Source organism: Halyomorpha halys, unplaced genomic scaffold (genome assembly GCF_000696795.3).
Source record: "Halyomorpha halys isolate HHAL.00 unplaced genomic scaffold, Hhal_1.1 Scaffold845.1, whole genome shotgun sequence".
NCBI classification, from domain to species: domain Eukaryota; kingdom Metazoa; phylum Arthropoda; class Insecta; order Hemiptera; family Pentatomidae; genus Halyomorpha; species Halyomorpha halys.
In genome coordinates, this window is record NW_027114882.1 from 170,260 (window position 1) to 189,328 (window position 19,069).

The window sequence follows — 19,069 nt, forward strand, 5'->3', positions numbered from 1 at the left end:
TAAAAAAAATGTTTACAGTTTTATTCCATATATATATATTTCAATCCAATAATATTTCGGGCGTTTTTAATTAGCCAGTTTCAAATACTCTCCCTATGAACCATCTTGATATAGGTGGAATATAGTTAGAAAAGAAGAATGCGGTAGTGCATATAATTTCCATCTGGACTTTAAAATATAAAAGCCAGGGAAAAATGAAAAAATTGTTGGAAAATTAAAATTTTTTATCAATTTCCTCAAATACTTCCTCTCATATATCAAAATAGCTTTTAATAATGAGACTAGGGTGAAGTAGAAAATGTTTGATGATGGCGAATAAATAGGGCTGTAACATTACAACTTTGTAAAATACATTTAATAAAATTGTTAAAAAATATTTTTTTTTTTTAATAATTTATTTATTGATATTTACAACTGTATACACATATATACAACAAGTAAATTTGCTCTAGGTGACATAGTGACATGATAAAAACATGTGGAGAATCTACCCACTGATAGAACTCCAATTACATTTCTAGAGGAGAATATCTCGAGGCCATCTTCTTTTCAGACGCCTAGGAGGATTATTAGGTAATGAAGGAGAAGCCAGGTTAGAAACAAGTGAATTTGGGTGGTTGAGAAGTTTATTATGGAAGGAACGGTATCTGGTCTGGCCAAATCGGCAACATATGGAATATTGAGGTTCTGATGGATGACTTGATTTGTGACAAAGTAAGGAGCATTAAGGATTTTACGAAGGATTTGATTCTGGAGGAATTTGATGGTTTAGTGGAGCCCCAAAGCAAAAAATATTTATTATTAGTTTTATATTAAATATTTTGGATTCAATGTGGTCCAAATGTTTTTTTCTTTAACCATTTTAATTTATATCAAATAATTGTAATATATGATATTAGTCATAAAATAATTGTTATTAGTGTCAAGATTAATATTAATGTTATTAAAAATTATATCATTTAATTTTTGTCATCATGGTTGTTAAGTTTTGAACTGAATATATACAATTAATAAACTAATGATTTTTTTCAAACAGTTCTAAATTAACCATTATAACAAGGTTTTTAATAAAAACTTGCGATTTAGTTAGTAATATTTACCACTGTTATGGTCTATTAAAAATATAATCAAAATTTAAGAATTGTATAAATTAGGAGAGGTATGAGGAGGCGGACTTAGTGGAACACCCCGGGCCCAATGTTTAAATTTTAAATATATTTTTCTCAGAAAATTGTTTAAATAAATATGATAATTATGTTTATAGATTTCAGATATTGTCAAATTTACTGTTATTTACTTTTACTTGAAAATGAACCTTAATTGAGGTCGAAAAGACAAAGTAATACTGTTAGGATCATTATCAAATATTTTATTTTTTCATCAACGACTGGTCGAGTTTTTTTTTTTTAATGTCTTTATTGAGATTTACAGCTGTACATAATAGTACATTTAGTAAATTTGCTGTAGGTTTATAATACAGGCGAGTTGAGAAACTACCCATTGGTAGCACTCTAACAATGGTTTTATCTTCTTTTCAGGCGCCTTGCAGGATTGACAGGAATCAAGGTTAGAAACTAGGGGGTTTGGGATATTAGTGAGTTTGTAATGGAAGAAGTGATATCTGGTTTGAGCTAGATTGGTCACATATGGAACCTTAAGATCTTTATGTATAATTTTATTCGTGACAAGGTAAGGAGCATTGAGCATTTTACAAAGGATTTTGGATTGTAAAGATTGGTAGGAATTCGAAGGTTTAGTGGTTTAGAATTCGACTCCTATATCCATAAGCTTTAGTAATCTTTGTGTAGATCACTCTTTTGTAATGAATTGGAAGTATAAAGTAATAAAGTATAAAGAATTGGAAGTTTAGACCGTTGTCTAGTAAATGCTGCAATAGTCGAAATCAACGTGCAGTTTCCAGTCATTTCAGTTTTGTGTGAGGGTTTCAAGCTAGTCGTGAGTATTTTTTAAAGTACGCAATTTATGACTACCCGTTGATGTGTCATAGCTTTCAATTAGTTAAACACAGTTTTTACTCCTCGTGAAAATGTTGACGTTAAAAGAAACGACGGTTATATTTAAGCACTGCAAAATTTTACCATGTGTCATTGCTTGTACAGCCATGTGCCTGTACAGTGATTTTTTTTTTTTGAGAACATCATTTATCGCCAAATCAGTTTTAACGTCATCCAACAGATGCTTTGCAATGCAATATTTGAAAAATGATAACCCTTGCTTACGTGTGCACTTAGACAATGGGACGGAAGAGATTGATGACCTAAGTCTAAGGGAAGCCGCCTTGGCGACATGCAAAACAGGGATAAACCTAGTCGTAACTTGAGGCGGACTAAACCCAACCGTAAAGTAGTAATCTTGTTGCCTCAACATTTTTTTTCTTATTTCAGAGGGTTTTCCTTTGTTCTGAATCTCCCTATAACCTTATGCAAATACGCGTTACTGTTCTCGATATAAATGTTTATATGTAGTTTTTATTTGTTTACATGCCCAAAGCATCCTTGTCGTTTGAAATAGAGTTTAAAAAAAAAATTAAAATATAGTTGCTCATAACTTTGAATTGTGTGTAACGTTTATATTTTTCACTTTATTTGCACCTTTTTTTCTTCGGATGATTAAAGAAAAAAAACAGAAAGAAATGTCACATATCATTCTCTGCTGCGAACATTTCGAATATAAAAACGAAATATTTTAAAGAAAAATTAATGCACTCAGGAAAAAAATAGTTATTTAATTTAAATATAGTTCAGCTTGATTATTAATAATTTGTTTAAATATTGAACTTCGATTGTAGTTAATAAAAATTAATGATGATAAAAAAGGTTTTTAAAAAACAGGTTTTATATAATTTTTATGTATATTCAAGGCTTCAGGACTTGAATTTCATACTCAGAACAACAACTAAAATTGTAGTTGAGTAATTGATTTTTTAATAGTTAAATTTTACACATTTATTTGTTCTTATATATCATACAATATATGTTTATTTATACATTATATAATAAACAAGTTTGAACTTAATTTTTTTGAAGAAATTTTAATTCATTTTGGAACTAATAAAACGAGACTAAATAGGTTTGAAATGATAATTTAATTAAAAAATTAACTCTGTTTGCCTTTTAATTAATATTTGAATACACTTTTAGTAATTTTCACTCGAAGAGGGTTTCATCAAATGATAATTTCTGACTGAAACTAACAAACAAATATTATTCACGTTTAATTTAACATTTTCATATTTCGAACTAAATAATGGGGTGTATATGGGGTGTAAAAAAAATTACCGTTTTTCAACCAAATATTTGCATTATTATTATTTCTTTGATATAAAATAGAATTAATACTCAAAGTATAGTCCATTGTTATCTACCGTCATTAGCCACCTGCCAGCCAATTTCTCGATCCCACGCTGATACCATTCTTTGAGATGAAATACCTTTTGCACCGCAATTTCAGCTGTTGCAAAAGTATCTAATTTTTTTTCACTTAATGGGTCATGGATCAAAAAAAGTTGTAATGCGATGGTGCGAGGTCTGGACTATATGGAGGATGAGGCAGGAGTTCGAACCATAAAGTTTTTTAAACTTTTCTTTGGTTAGACGGGAAGTGTTTGCGGATTGCTGAGGAGTAACTTCATGAGAGACCAGTCTACTGTTCTTTTTCACCTTCCCCGTGGAGAGTAGATGGCGACTAACAGTATCTTTCGATACACCACACTCCCTGGCAAGTTCGCGAGTATCTTTGGGCGGATTTGACTCAAAGTAGCTTCCTGCAGATCCTCATAAATGTCCATCTATAGCCGTCAGGAGACCTTTCTTTCCAACGTCGTATATCTGCTGCTAAATTATTGAAACCAGTGCCGCGCAGTGCGTTGTCAAGGACACCCTCCCCTTCATATTTAATAATTTCACGAGTTGCATCAGTGGCTGTAAATTTTTTTTTCCAGTAATGCTTTAAAATTACGAGAATTTCGTAGGACACTGTCATGTTTCTTCTTTGGAACAAATATCTAAACTAAGGGTTTTTTCAAAGAGGTCGAATGGGAATAAACAAGCTTAGAGAATGTTCTAAAGTGATTATTAAGTATTGGTAAGTATTTAATAGGATTAAAATATTTACAGTCCTTTGAAATCCTGAATTTGATAGAAGTGTAATTTTTATGTGTATTTTTATATACCCCATTAACTAACAATGCTTAATATAATAAAGGAAAAATTTAATATCTTGATTAATACAGTTTACATAGTTTTCTAAGGAAAATGAGAAACCAAACCTCTTGTTTCTTGGTTCAATACTTAGTATATCCTATACGGTTATAAATTTTAACTCGAAAAAAAGAGAAATGGAATTGGTTACTTAACAGTGTACGATGGAGATGGGTCTTGAAATCTGGAAGATATATTGTGTACAGGCGAAGATTTGGATTTATCATACTTTTCTCGTGTTGAAACATCCTAAAATTAACCGCGGGCGAAATAATTAGCGAAGGGTTATTAATGGGCCAGGCTGTTCATTAACAAACAACTCAGCGATTTATGATCCCTACTTGAGTTACTTTATAAGAGGCCAATATAATTAATAAGATATGGGATACTTCTTCGTCATATTTTAATGGCTTATATATTTAATGACGCAGTATTATTTATTACTGTTTCCTCACTATTGATATCCATTGACATGCCGATTCTATTTTATTTGTATTCGGTAAGTTATATTTTATATCCGATTTTTTAAATATTGTGAGAAACGAATAAAGTTGCCAACAGGCAATGTTAGCCTTCTAATTTAGAAGACAGGGAAAGATTGGATTAGATGAGGGAGGATAAGTTAAAACTGAAATTTTGAATAAGAATAATGAAATTGACATGAGAATAAGGATAGAATACATTTAACTTTTAGGTTGATGGCATATAATATTACTGTTCTCTGTTAGCTATCAACAGAAAACAAAATAAGGGAAAGAGTAGCTTTGTCCTTGCTTCAAATTGAACATTAAGAATTCAGGAATGGGTATCTGTTGTGAGGGATTGAGACCCTCCAGATTAGGCAATAATTACAGGATCTATTCTATCATGTACAAAATATATATGTCAAATATAATAAAATAAAGTAATATATAATAGAGTGATAAATATAATAAAAATGTTGATCCTTATTTTATTTTTTGTTTACTGAGTAGTTGTTATATGCATATACAGAGTATCCTATATAATTCGACCCAAAAGGTTTTCACGTCCAAACGGGTGATATGAACGAAAAGTGCTATAGAAAAAGTTATAGGTCTATTTTTATAGTTTCACCAACAGCTATTGCTTTATAATTTTTAAATCTTTTCAGAAACTTTATTGCATGTTTTAGATACAATGTAAGCTCCAGACCTAGTAAAAATTTCTAGTTCATTAAGTACCTGAAACATACATTTTAATGGAGAGAAATGCTCCCCAAATAAATCGGGTTGCTAGAATACAGTATACTCCTTGATTCCATTCTACACTCACAATACCACTTATATGCTGACGATCTCCAAAACTACGTACCCTTCCATCCCTCCGAGATGCTTGAGGCCATCCAAAAGATACAAGAAGATATAGATAGGTATAAAAAAATTCACAAATAACTAAGTTAAAAAATCTAAAAAAAAAAAAAAATCCTCTCGTAATTCATTATAAGGAAGTATTTAAAATATCTTCTTCTACTTTTTTTTCGCCAGAGCAGTTCCCAAACGATGATCTGTAGACCTTATGGGCCGCGGGAACTCTCCTGTGTACTCACACCAGCTCATATTTTTTGTCAGAACTAAAAATTAGTTAGAATATTATTGCGAATAGTAAGTGGTTGAATGTAAGACGATGGTTCGGGGGGGGGGGGGGGGGGGGGGGGGGGGGGGAGGAGTGGTGTATGTCAATAAAGGTACAAAAACAGAAGACATATTAGTTATTATAACGTTTTCTGGTATTTGTGTGCCTTCCTTGACCACCTTCCGGACTATTTCACTAATTATCTCTCCTGATCCTCGGGTGCTAAAGTAAAGGTTTTTTACAGATAAATTCAGAATAAAAGTGACACAGAATACCCTTTTAAGATACCTAATTTTCAAATATATTCCGAGGGGGACCGCACTTTGCGTTGGGTGTAGGGGTGGGTCGCAGTAGATTCAATTTCTGGTTTAGTGCTCCGCAGAATTCTATGGGTTAGAAACCACTGCGGATCACTACGTTTCTATCAGACTGTACTAGAGGAAAAAGTTATAATATTACATCTATTTTATCACTAAATGCTATTTTTTTTAAACTTTAAATGACATGTCTTGCGGACGCGAGGTAAACACATGAGGTTTGCAGTCACCTAATATTTATTACGTCAATTTATAATTATTAAACAGTTATGAAAGACCACTCAAAACGTATTGGAATATTTTCGAAATTGAATTGTTTACACAATTTAAAAATCTTTCATTCTTAATTTTAGGAAGGTGAAGCAATATAACACCTTAAGTTTAAACATTTTTATAAACGGGAGGAACGCAGTAGATTTCATTCATATATATTCCTTCTGCATATTTTTTTTCTGCTTTTTATATAAATCTTTATACTTTTTCTTTCTATATTCTATTGTTCTATCATATTATACTATGTTTTTATTTTGTTATTCAGCCCTAAGTTTCAGGTTAGAATAGTTTTCTTTTATTTCCTACCTTTCTTGACCGCTGACCGAACCAACTTCCTACAACCTTTTACATGCGATCAGCCATCATTTTTCCAATTTTATTTCTTATATTCTACAAAAAAAAAAAAAATAAAATCAAAAGAACGAATTACTTTTTTTCTCATTCCTCATTCATAATTATTTTTCCGTATTCACTCTGACTCTGAAAAACGTTTTGAACCAAGATTCACAAAATAATTAATGCAAGATATTAGACAATTTCGCAAAAAAAAAAGTTAATTTATTATTAATAAATAATAAGGTAATTATCGAGACGCACACAATAATTTATCAATAACCTCCACATTTATAAAATTATTATTATAGCATATTTAATTTATTTTACTTTCTAAAAAACTGAATGAATCCAATACCTGTTAATTATTTCCCAAACAACAGCTGTGTAAATGAATGATTCGTTGCATGTTGCAGTCAGATTCGTTTATACTCACAGGTTTCAGTTCATCGCTTTTCACTTTCCCCAAAACTTTACTGACAGCTCTCGCTTTCCCGGAAACGTAGGTTTTAGTTCGGTTCTAATGTTTCCCTGAATACTTCATGAATTGATTTAAAATTAAATTATTTGAATTATTTACACGTATTTTGTTTGATAATTTTGAAATTAATTAACAACCAGTGTTTTTTTTTTTTTTAGATACAGATTCCTTTGTTGTTCTTATATGAAAATAATTGAAGTTTTAGTTTTTTAAAGGTTGAATCGCTATTGTCAGATTTACTTCCAGATTCGTTACTCAGTTGTCACAATTATTGATCAAATATTTTTAGTATTATTAACATAAAATTTTAACACCTAGTCATCTTTTTTAATACAAATTTTATTTTATTTAAAACAATTTATTAACAAAAAATCACGTTGCACGAATTCGAAGATTTAATATGAAGATATGGTCATAAGTTTACCGCGAAATAGAGATACCTCATCTTTTTTAGAGGATTATCTATCATTAAGTAAATAAACTGTATTTTCAGAGGTTTTCGATTGAAAATATATAATTAAATTAAAACTATGCTTATTCTCTGAACTCATGTTTTTTAAAAATATCTTTACTGAAATTTACAACTGTATATTATATAATACATTTAGTAAATTTTATTTTAGTTAAAATGGAGTTTTACAGACGTGTAGAGAAACCACCCATTGGTTACCTCTAATAATATTTAACATTGGCAGGTCTCGTGGTCATCTTCTTTTCAGACGCCTCGGTGGATTGTCAGGAATGGAAGAGGATGCAAGGTTAGAAACTAAGGGGTTTGAGTGGTTAGAGAGTTTATAATGGAAGGAGTGATATCTGGTTCAGGCAGACCGGTTACATAGGGAACATTAAGGTCTTTATGTATGATTTTATTTATGACAAAGTAAGGAGCATTGAAGAGAACTCATGCTAAATTACATTTTCAGGATCGGGTTCTGGATAAATTTTTAATTAAAATGCGTTTTTTTTTTCCAAATTGTTACTCTGTTATTATTATTTTTAAAAAATGACTATTTATTACGGTTCTTTCTTATCTCTTGGCTTGAGATTTGAGAAGAGAAATGCTCATGCCACTAACGATAAGAACTCAAGTTAAAATTCTCCTTATTCTCTTTTATTTTTTCTTAAAGAAGGTTTTGTAGATTTTTAAAATTGTATATAATTCATATTTTTTAACATATAAATACAATGTAAATCAAGATATCAAAATAGTAAAAAAAAGAAAACTATTTATTATTAACCAACGTTATATAATAACGTTTAATAAAATATAAATAAATTCATAAAATATGTTAAAACAGTAATAAAACAATATATAACAATAAAAAAATAAAAACTTAATTGTTTGTTTATAAAATATATAGAAAATAATTAATGATAACAATATAAGGAAATATACACGTAGGTAGACTGGAATCAAGTTACTAATAAATATATCCAGGTTGTAGACTAATTAAACTTAGTTGTAAATATGACAAAGTGATAGATGTAAAAGGTAGACAGATCGGGGAAGTAGATATGGCATAGGTGAGGTATAGTAATATGTACAAGGGAGATACCAAGAAAATTAATGAAAATGAACAATAATGATCACATGTCAGAATGGGGCGCTGAGAGCGACAAAGAAGAAAGGGGAAGTCAGGTAAAGATAAAAGCTCTTTACTTCCTGGAAAGGAAAAGATTTATTACAATATCCTCATCCGGAATCTCATATATAATATTACAATAGGTAAATATATGCGATTAATAAGGAAGTACAAGTATAAGATATTTCTTACAAATATAAATACATTCATACAAAATTAAATTATGTACAAATATCTACTTGTATGTAATATCTTATACTAGCACTTTCTTATTTATCGCATATATTTACCTTTTGTAATATTAGATATAAGTTTCCGGATGAGGATTTACTGGGTTCGATTAGGCAAACTAAATACCTAATTTAATATACAGACAGTGTCCATCAAGAAACATGAACTAACGCCAGTAGAAAATTAAAATGTTGAGACTGACTTTTTTAATTTAATTTAAATTTTTCTAAAACATCATCCTTAATAATCTCAAAAGATACAAAATAACGATGAATTTTCCTTTCATTCGCAGCATATTAAAATGAAGCTTTATTGTCGTTGGAAAGAACTGGCAAAAGAATCACAATAGGGATAATATTGTAGACGGGGTTAGTTACCCCGTGCCCGCGTCACTTTTAAAAAATATTTATGACAATGGACCCTGAAAGATCAAGACTATGAATAGAATTAATGAACCTATGAATAAGTATTTTTAAGCAATTAAATAAGTATTTTTATTTAAATAAGCGATATAATGAACGAATTTATGCTAATAGGTATAATAATTACTTAATTAATAATAACTAATTACAGTTTTGAGCATTTTATAAGAATATGGTGTGCTGCACGAATAAATAGAAGGAATTTCTAAGCTTTGAAGAAAAACTCAACTCATAGAAGTTTCATTAAACTACTGTTTTTTTTTTTTTTTTTTTTTTTTTTATATTTATTTATTGCTATTTACAACTGAACATTATAATACATTTAGTAAATCTGATCTAAGTTAAATTGGAGTGTTACAGGCGTGTAGAGAAACTACCCATTGGTAGCACTCTAATGACATTTTACATTAGCTGGTCTCGTGGCCATCTTCTTTTCAGGCGCCTCGGAGGATTGTCAGGAATGGAAGAGGATGCAAGATTAGAAACTAGGAGTTTTGAGTGGTTAGAGAGTTTATAATGGAAGGAGTGATATCTGGTTCAGGCAGACCGGTTATATAGGGAACATTAAGGTCTTTATGTATGATTTTATTTGTGAAAAAGTAAGGAGCATTGAGGATTTTACGAAGGATTTTGGATTGTAAGGATTGAATACCACAGGAATTCGAAGGTTTAGTGGAGCCCCAAAGCTCAACTCCATATGTCCAGATTGGTCTTATTGCAGTCATGTAGATCAGTCTTTTGTAATGTGTTGGAAGTTTAAACCGTTTGTCTAGTAAGTGCTGTAATAGTCGAAATCAACGTGCAGTTTCCTGTCTTTTCAGTCTGGTGTGAGGATTAAACAACTGCTATATCAATTATTCTTGTATATTATGTACATCGTTAGTTTATGACTATTTAAGTTCTTTTCAGTTTATTTTATTTTAGTTCATTGGTTTCTTCGTTTTTAGTTGTTCATGATACAAAATGTACCTTTTATTTTTTCTCAATGCTCTGTGCATAGTGCAATCTGGTATATTTTCCTTGTAAATTTCAGGCTACCAACAGTGATGTTCAGCCTGCATCATCTCATCATAAAATAAATTCATCTACCCACAATAACATACGTCCCCAAATTTCCAGTAAAACCGGTGGGGCTGTCTTGATATTGTGCTCAGTAGCACCTTGATTTTTTTATTTTTCTACAACAATAGGTGTGTTATACAGCAACATATTTTTATATTATTACGTATTAATTAAATATGTAATTTCAGTTGTGTGCTACTTCCTTTTTTTGAACTAGGCTGTACACATGCAGACCTTTTTATGTGAGTTGGTTTTTTGGACTGAGGGTACCTCAAAACATGTATTTCCGTCGGCAACTAGGATTCGACGTGTTTCATGATCGCTATATCTCCCCTTACATTAATTTTCATATACAGGCAATTGAAAGTAAAAATGTGTGTAGGAAGAGAGGTCGGTTAAGGAAATAGACAGTAGCAACGCTTTCTAAAAACTCATATCGACTTGTGGCGCACCCAGCCTGGGCGTTATCCGCAGGAAGGAAATCCTTCCGGCAGGACCTCTGAAATGAGTACACTTTCCTTTCCAGCTGTCAGTTCGGAACCGTAGGAAACATGACATCATTCTTTTCCACGCTCCTCCCGATATTATAAAATGAACTGAGACCAAACGTGAATTCGATATCTGCCATCTACTCTTCGATTCAGTTTGGCATTAATTGGATTAAGTAATAATTAAAAGTTTGGAAATAGAATAATGGAATAATTATATAATAAATCTATTGAGGCTTTTACGAAACTATGTATCGAGATTTTTATATATTATTATAAAATAATAGTATTTTTTTATATTTATATTATAATTATTATTATAATTAAAACAGAAGTTTTTTTTTAATAATCGATTTATTGTTGTTAATAACTTCATAAAAATATATACCAGTAAATTTGCCTCAAGTAATATAATCACATGATGGAGAATCTACCCATTAATAGAACTTCAATAACATTTCCAAAGAAGTAGGCCTCGATCTTCTTTACAGACACCTAGGAGGATTATTAGGTAATGAAGGAGAAGCCAGTTCAGAAACAAGTGAGTTTAAGTGGTTGGGAAGTTTATCATGGAAGGATTGGTTCCTGGTTCTGGCCAAATCGGCTACATATGGACCATTGAGGTCCTGATGGATGACTTGATTTGTGAAAAAGTAAGGAGCATTAAGGATTTTACGAAGGATTTTGTACTGTAAGGATTGGATACAGGAGGAATTTGATGGTTTAGTGAAGCCCCAAAGCTCAACTCCATATGTCCAAATAGGCCTTTTAATAGTCATGCAGATCAGTTTTCTGTAATGGATTGGAAGTTTGGATCGTTTGTCTAGTAAATGTTGTAATAGTCGGAATCGGCGAGCAGTTTCCTGTCTTTTCAGTCTTGTATAAGGATGTCAGTCGTTTTTCTCGGTGTAGTTCTAAGTAACAGATTTGTTCATCAGGAATAAGTGCGGTAATATTAAAGGATACAGGAGGAAAATGGGTAAATGTGATTTGCTGAGATTTATTTTTATCCTCCAGTTTTGGCACCATTCTTCATGTGGGATTAGAGTGTTTGAAGTACTATGTAAGGATCATCATTCACTGACAATAGACATGTGTCATTGGCATACGTGGTGAGTGAGGATAGTGTTAGGATGTCAGCTGTTAAAAATATATAAAGGATAGGACCAAGAATACTACCCTGAGGTACACCATCAAACTGGGAATATAGGGATGAATAAGTACTGTTGTGATTTACTAGAAATAATCTGTCGGAGAGATAAGAACGGATAATGAGGAAGTATGTAGGGAGTAGCAATTGACGGATCTTGTATAGCAATCCTGGCTGCCAGACTCGATCAAAAGAGAGAAGGGGTTAAACTCAAAATTTCAAAATACTTCAATAACCCCCAAAATATTCATAATTCATGTATTTAGTTCCATCATAATCTAAACCCAAACTTTGAACTTAAAACTCAAAAGAGTATTATATATAATAAATCCAATAACCATATCTTTAGGTTTTGATACCATAATTGTTAATAATTATATCATAATTTTTTTATATTTATTTAATTATTGGTTACTAACACATAAGGTATATTATATGAAAGTTTATTATTAATAGGAAGTTCAAAATGTATATAATCAAATTAATTACTTTTTACACAATATTAAATTCTTAAAATAATGAAGTTGAGATTAAAAAACCTTATCGTACAACGGACACTTAAATTTTAAAGAGGTTCAGGATTTTCATTTTATTTGAGATAAAATCTAATAACAAGACAACAAATAAAATCATAAAAGAAAAATATCTTCTAGCTAAATAAGATATAATATAAATATACAGTTTAATTTAAATATTTACAACTCCTCTGTTTTATTATTATCATTAAAACAAATTACCTCATCTGTTTTATTTTTCCATTATTTTTTTTTTCTAGTATTTGTTCATTTTAACTCTCCATTGCATTCTTCTGTATTTTATAACTCTATTCTTCAGTTAATCTTTCATAATTTTAATTTAAATAAAAAAGTTAAAATTTTGGTTATTGAGAGTGTTATTTAAACCTACCTTATTGTGTGACTTTCCACCGGTTAGTTAATAATCAAAACTTCATTTTTCTCGTTTTTTCTAGGTATCGTGATTTTTCTGTAGAATTGTAAATTTTTTATGTAATTTATATTTCAAAATATTTACGTTTATCAAGAAACATTAAATAGGTTTTCTAATCAGTTAATTATTTTACTAATTAAATTAATAATTTTTTAACTGGTAATTATCGCACTTTTTTGTTTACCATATTGTCTCTACGCTAGCCAAACAAGACTGTTTAGGTACCGTAAGCTGAGGACAATAATTTAGAGTGTTCTCACTTATTGTACCCCTATAGACTGCTTATTGTATTAATCTATTTTCAATATTATTATCCAAATAATTTAATAAATTCAAGAATAACCTTAAATGTATCCAAATATATACATTAGGTTTTTCTCGTTAATTGCTGTCTCCATTCTTATATCACAATCCTCGAAGAATTGTGCCAACTGGGGGATTAAAATAAATCCCATCAAATCACATTTACCCTTCGTCGTAAACCTACCGACTGCTCTACAGTATCCTCGTATTTTTTTTATCTTCCTTTATTTAGCAATATTCCACTTCTCCCTGTCAAACAGATCCGCTAGACTAACAGACTAAATTTTTACAAACTATATTGGAATCGTCATACAAGATTAAAAAGACATGGAACTGCGTCCTTCTAATCCATTACTTTTTTTTTATTAAATATCTCTCCTAGTCTTTAAGTGGTAACAGAAAGGTTTTAAAAGATAAATTTAGAATAAAGTTGATACATAATACGGTTTTAAGATAGCTAATTTTCAAATATATTCCAAAGGGGGACCTCATTTTGCATTGGATGTAGAGATGGGTCGAACTAGATTCAATTTCTGGTTTAGTGCTCCGCAGACCACTGCAGATCACTACGTTTATAGCAGAACTGTACCAGAGGGAAAAGTAATGATGACGGGTTTATTCTATTGTTTTACTGTAGTGATTCTTCATTTTTATGAATATTGTAAATTTAAGGTTTAACCATGTTCCTTATGTAACCGATCTAGCCCGAACCCGATATTATTCCTTCCATAATAAACTCCCTAACCACCCAAACCCACTCGTTTCTAACCTTGCTTCCTCTTCCATTCCTGGCAATCCCCCAAGGCGCCTGAAAAGAAGATGGCCTCGTGACCTTATATTGTAAACTGTCTTAGAGTTCTACTACTGGGTAGTTTCTCTACATCCTGTATCAGATCATATGTCATTATGATCAAATTTACTGGTTGTATTTTTTTATACAGTTGTAAATATCAACAAATAAAAAAAAAAAAAAGTTTAACCATAATAAATGGTCGAAAACTTCTCCTTTTGTTTACAACGGTCAAAAATTAGACCTATAGTTCATAGTATTTTTACTGCTATTTTACATAATAAATATTCTAAAGAATCATCTGTACAGGTGGATCAATAATCTGTGCAATATGAACTACAAAATAGCGTGGGATGTCATTCTCATTTGGCCATTTCTAATTACTACTTTTCTACATAGCTCTTATTGAATAGCCGACATTTTTCTGATTTAAAACTGCCTAGAATGTAGATTACTTTTATTATTGCTAGCAAAAATATGATCTTTTTTTTTTTTTTATTATCTCGACTTGTACAATGTTGATTTAATTTAGTAGTAAATCTATAATGACGTGGGTTCAATTTTTTTCAGGTACCCAGGTCATAATATCGAACTCCACATTAGAGACCAATTTTAAATCTGGCGATGTCCCTTCAACTGTCCTCCTTTATATTATTCGTGATTTTATTTTAATTGTTGATTTGATTTAGTTTATAATTATTCTAAATATAACCCATTATATTAATAATAATATATAAACATATCACCAGTGATGCAGCGAGAGAAATATGCTGGGATCTTATGAACTCTCCTCTACCCCTCACACGTGGGGGATTGAGTGGGCTCAGGGATCCTCAGGTCATCCCTGATAATATTGTGTAAATATTGTTTATAAGAGTGTAAATGTGATTAGAGATTATTTTATTTTTATTGTTATTTTATTTTTTTATTTTTTCATGCACCTAGATTATGTTCATTTTCTTTATCTTTCTGATTTTATATATTTTAAGAGAGATTTCATTTATTTTTATGTACGATTTTTTTTCTTTCATTTATTTATTTATTTATCATTCTTGTTTTATTTTATTTTAGTATGAATGTCATCATTCATCACTATTATCTATTGCCCACAACGGTGTGTCAGATTGTAATATCTATCAGTAAATAAAGTTTTTTGAAAATAAAAATAAAATAAAAAATATTAAAATTAATAGTTGAACTAAATTAATTAGATAAGCGTTCCTTTTAAAAGCAAAAGATGTGAACGAAAAATCACCCCCCTTCTGCATAAACACCATTAGCTCCCCTTGTGTCCAATAGTAAAAACCAGTTTTACAGCGATCGCTGAGAGAATATGCCATTTAGATTTTTGTTTTTGTTATGGGGAAATGATTTCTTTTCTTTCCCTGAATTCAACCTCATCATGTGCACATAGACTTCAGTAAGCGGTTCCCTGACTAGGGATCGAAACCAGAAGAAGATAGGAGAGTACTGAGAGAATATGCCGACTTACCATCCAGGATTGAATTTTCTACGAATTTTCTTTATTATCCAACTGGATCATGACTTTCATGCAGTTACATCAACTCATCAATATTCGTAATCTTTAATGGCCTCAATCCGAAATTATTAACTTAATCTAACCCTGTTTTCTTTTGGCCATCCCTTTATAAATTATTCAATAGATTCCAGGAATGTTTTTTCTTGCCCACTCTCTACTACAATATAAACAGTTCAATAGATTTCGTTTCTTTCAATTAAATTTCTAAAGTTGATATTTTTTCGAACGTTTTAGCCTAATTAAAATTCCTCGAAAAATATAACTTTGTTTTTTTTTTAATATCAAGTAAATTCGGAGCTATGATAATACTTTAAATAGAGATTTTTTTAAAATTCTAATAAAAATCTTACATTCTATATTTAAATGAAAAAGGTTGTCATGAATTCAAATCTTCTCTTTAAGCAGTTTCATCACAATTTTTAACTATTTATTAGTACTTCGATAAAACATCGAATATCGAGATGGGTTTAAAATTCTTGTTAATAAGGAAATCGATCTTTTTTTAGTATATCTGAAATTTTTTTGGGATTTTTAGCCTAGCCACAAAGCGTTTTGGAACAACCCTATTTATCCTCAGATAGAGGATATCTAAATCTAAGACAAACATAACCAAAATTGGAAAAAAAAAATCATTCACTGGGGTTTTGATCATGTAAGCCTCAGTTGTTGTAGTGTCTATGTTTATTGAATGTAGGAGTATATATTTATTAAATTTTATTTATATATTTGTATATATGAATTTACTATTTATATGTATGAACTGTGTTGAACATAGGCCTATTTTAAAAAATATACTTTCTTTTTAAAATATTATAGACATGATTTAAGAGCTTTTTAGAGATATATTTTTTTTTTTTTAGAGATATAAAAAAATATTTATTATGAAATAATAATGAGTTCAAGTAAGTTTTTATTGTCGATTAAGTAAACATTTTTGGCCTACATTTGATTGTTCATGGCAGTTTAAATAACAGAAAAATTTTAATAAAGGTTAATAAATAAACAATAAGAAATGATCAACAATAGGAAATTCTGTAGATCTAAATGATGAAGCTCTGATAACCTTTTTGATATAAATGTTCAAATTACTCTATAGAGTTATGGTATTAACTCAATACATTATTATTGTTAAATTCAAAATAATGCTATTTTTGGTTTAAAATATGAGGTCAACATTTGACCCACTATTTAATATTGTAATTACAATATGTATTTTGAACGCAGCTCAAATATAATAATTAATTGTTGAAAAGTAAAGTTAGTGACATGACTTTATTGTGAGTATGGGTATAGATTGCTTCCTTCTATGGTCTACATTTTCTAAATTAATTAAGCATTTCCAAATAAATCTATTCTATTGCATTAGTTAAATTCGTGCTTCTATCTCAGTCTAAATAAACAATTAGTAAATTAACTAACAAAACAACAACAAGTTCATTTTCATATTAATAGACTCTTATTCGAATCCTGGTATATGAGCGATCAATTAATACTATAAATAGAACATGCTGTTGCTAGCTCCTCCAAGTACAAATAATCAAGTTACTTAAAATCGCCCCCCCCCTCCCTCCCCAAGAAAAAACGAATCAGTATTAAAACTGAAACTAAATATCAATATATTTTTTTCTTTCCTAAGAAAATTTCTTTTTTACCTTTTTTAAAATAATAAGAAAAACCAAATTGAATTATTTTATTATAGATTCATTTCAATTAATTGTTAGTCATTTATGACTCTCCTTCTTGTTGTCTCAATAAATCTCAGGCTTTAGAAACATCAGACATGAATTAATTAATTGGGGTTGACATCAGGTTCAGATTTATACTTGTCCTGACAAAAAGACTTGGGTTTTTGGGAATTAATCCTAAATTTAGAGGGTCAGTTTCCGTCATGATCTACTTTAAATATTAATTTAATTGTAATTATTATTTTTAAGTTAATACCTATTTCATGATTTTGTGGTGAACGTTATCAGACGATATTTGGAAATCAAAATTCTGAAACCGTTCATTGAGGAATAAATAATGATCCTCCCTCCCCCCCACTAATTCACTACTGAAATGTTTCGAAAATTCGGCCTGCTAAGTACAAATGACTAAAATTACTTTAAATTTAATTACTTTATTTAGTGCATAATATTAGTATAAGTTGCCAAAATTCGGGACAATGGCTATTAGAGTTCAATCTCTACATTGTACAGTCATATACAGGAAAAAATAATGAAACAAAACAAAAGTTAATAATGATAAAAAATATCGCTAAATAAAGTGAACAAATATATTTATAATAACGAAAACAAATCTTAATACGCATTTATTCTTCTTCAAAGAACCAAAAAATCTTTAGTTCTGACTGCTCAACGTTCCTTCCGTAATTTCATGAGTGATTGTGTACAGGACGGCATCTTCGTTGATTTTTCAATCATTTGAACAATTTAAATGTGTATAGGGACATTAACTGTATTTTTATTCATTTTTACTGGAGAAACATTCTGCTCTGAAACGAACAGACATATCCAGATTTCTGCAGCTTTTACGGTTTACGAGATATAAGCTCGAAATGGATAAAAACAAGCGGTGCGGAAGCTAATGTATGGATTAACTTGAGGGCTTATATGAGTCAGAATAAACCAAGCATAATTATTTTAGTTACTCATAGAGATGACTGGCCGTATGTGAATGAGATGTCCCAGATTGTGGTAAAAATATTATAGTAATAAATAGTTTTAATATTATATCTTAAAAAATTGAAATTTTTATTAAATAATAAAGCAAAATTATTGATGAAACTTTTTTTTTTCTTATTTGTTAAAGTAGCTTATGATACTTTTAATAATACTTTTCGTATCCACAATAATTAAAAATGAAAATGAGATCTATTTACACAAATGGTATGTGTGTCAGTATTGTCTTTAGGTTTTATGAGTTTAAAACAATTGTAGAGTTTCCTATAATTCAGTGTATACGTTTTTAGTTAGAGACGGCCGTGCTGTCGGGGCGTCGGTACCATAGCGCCCGGTTCGGAACGTTGTGGGTTCGATTACCACCCGAGATAGCCAATGTTTATTTCTCGGCCAAGAAATTAATTTGGACACACACCCTTGGTTAGTAGGCGGCAACTCTGGTAGCCGCCAGGGGTTGGCAAGAAGAACCACTAGACCCACTTACCCCTCCAGCAGTACAAATCCACTTTTGATAAATCATTATTACAGAACTCATAAGGGACTATCTGATGTTGATAAATTTAATATTAATTTCATAAACTTATAATATTAGAAAATTAAAATTTAGAAATAAGCTGCATAAGTTTTAAGGGAATATATTTATCAAAAAAGAAC

The 19,069-nt window shown here is 30.2% G+C and overlaps 1 protein-coding gene across 1 annotated transcript in view; it reads right to left on the reverse strand.

Moving 5' to 3' along the window:
• LOC106686599 (limbic system-associated membrane protein-like) overlaps positions 1-19,069 on the reverse strand; it is a 222,716-nt gene that overhangs the window by 134,862 nt on the left and 68,785 nt on the right. The window lies entirely within an intron of this gene.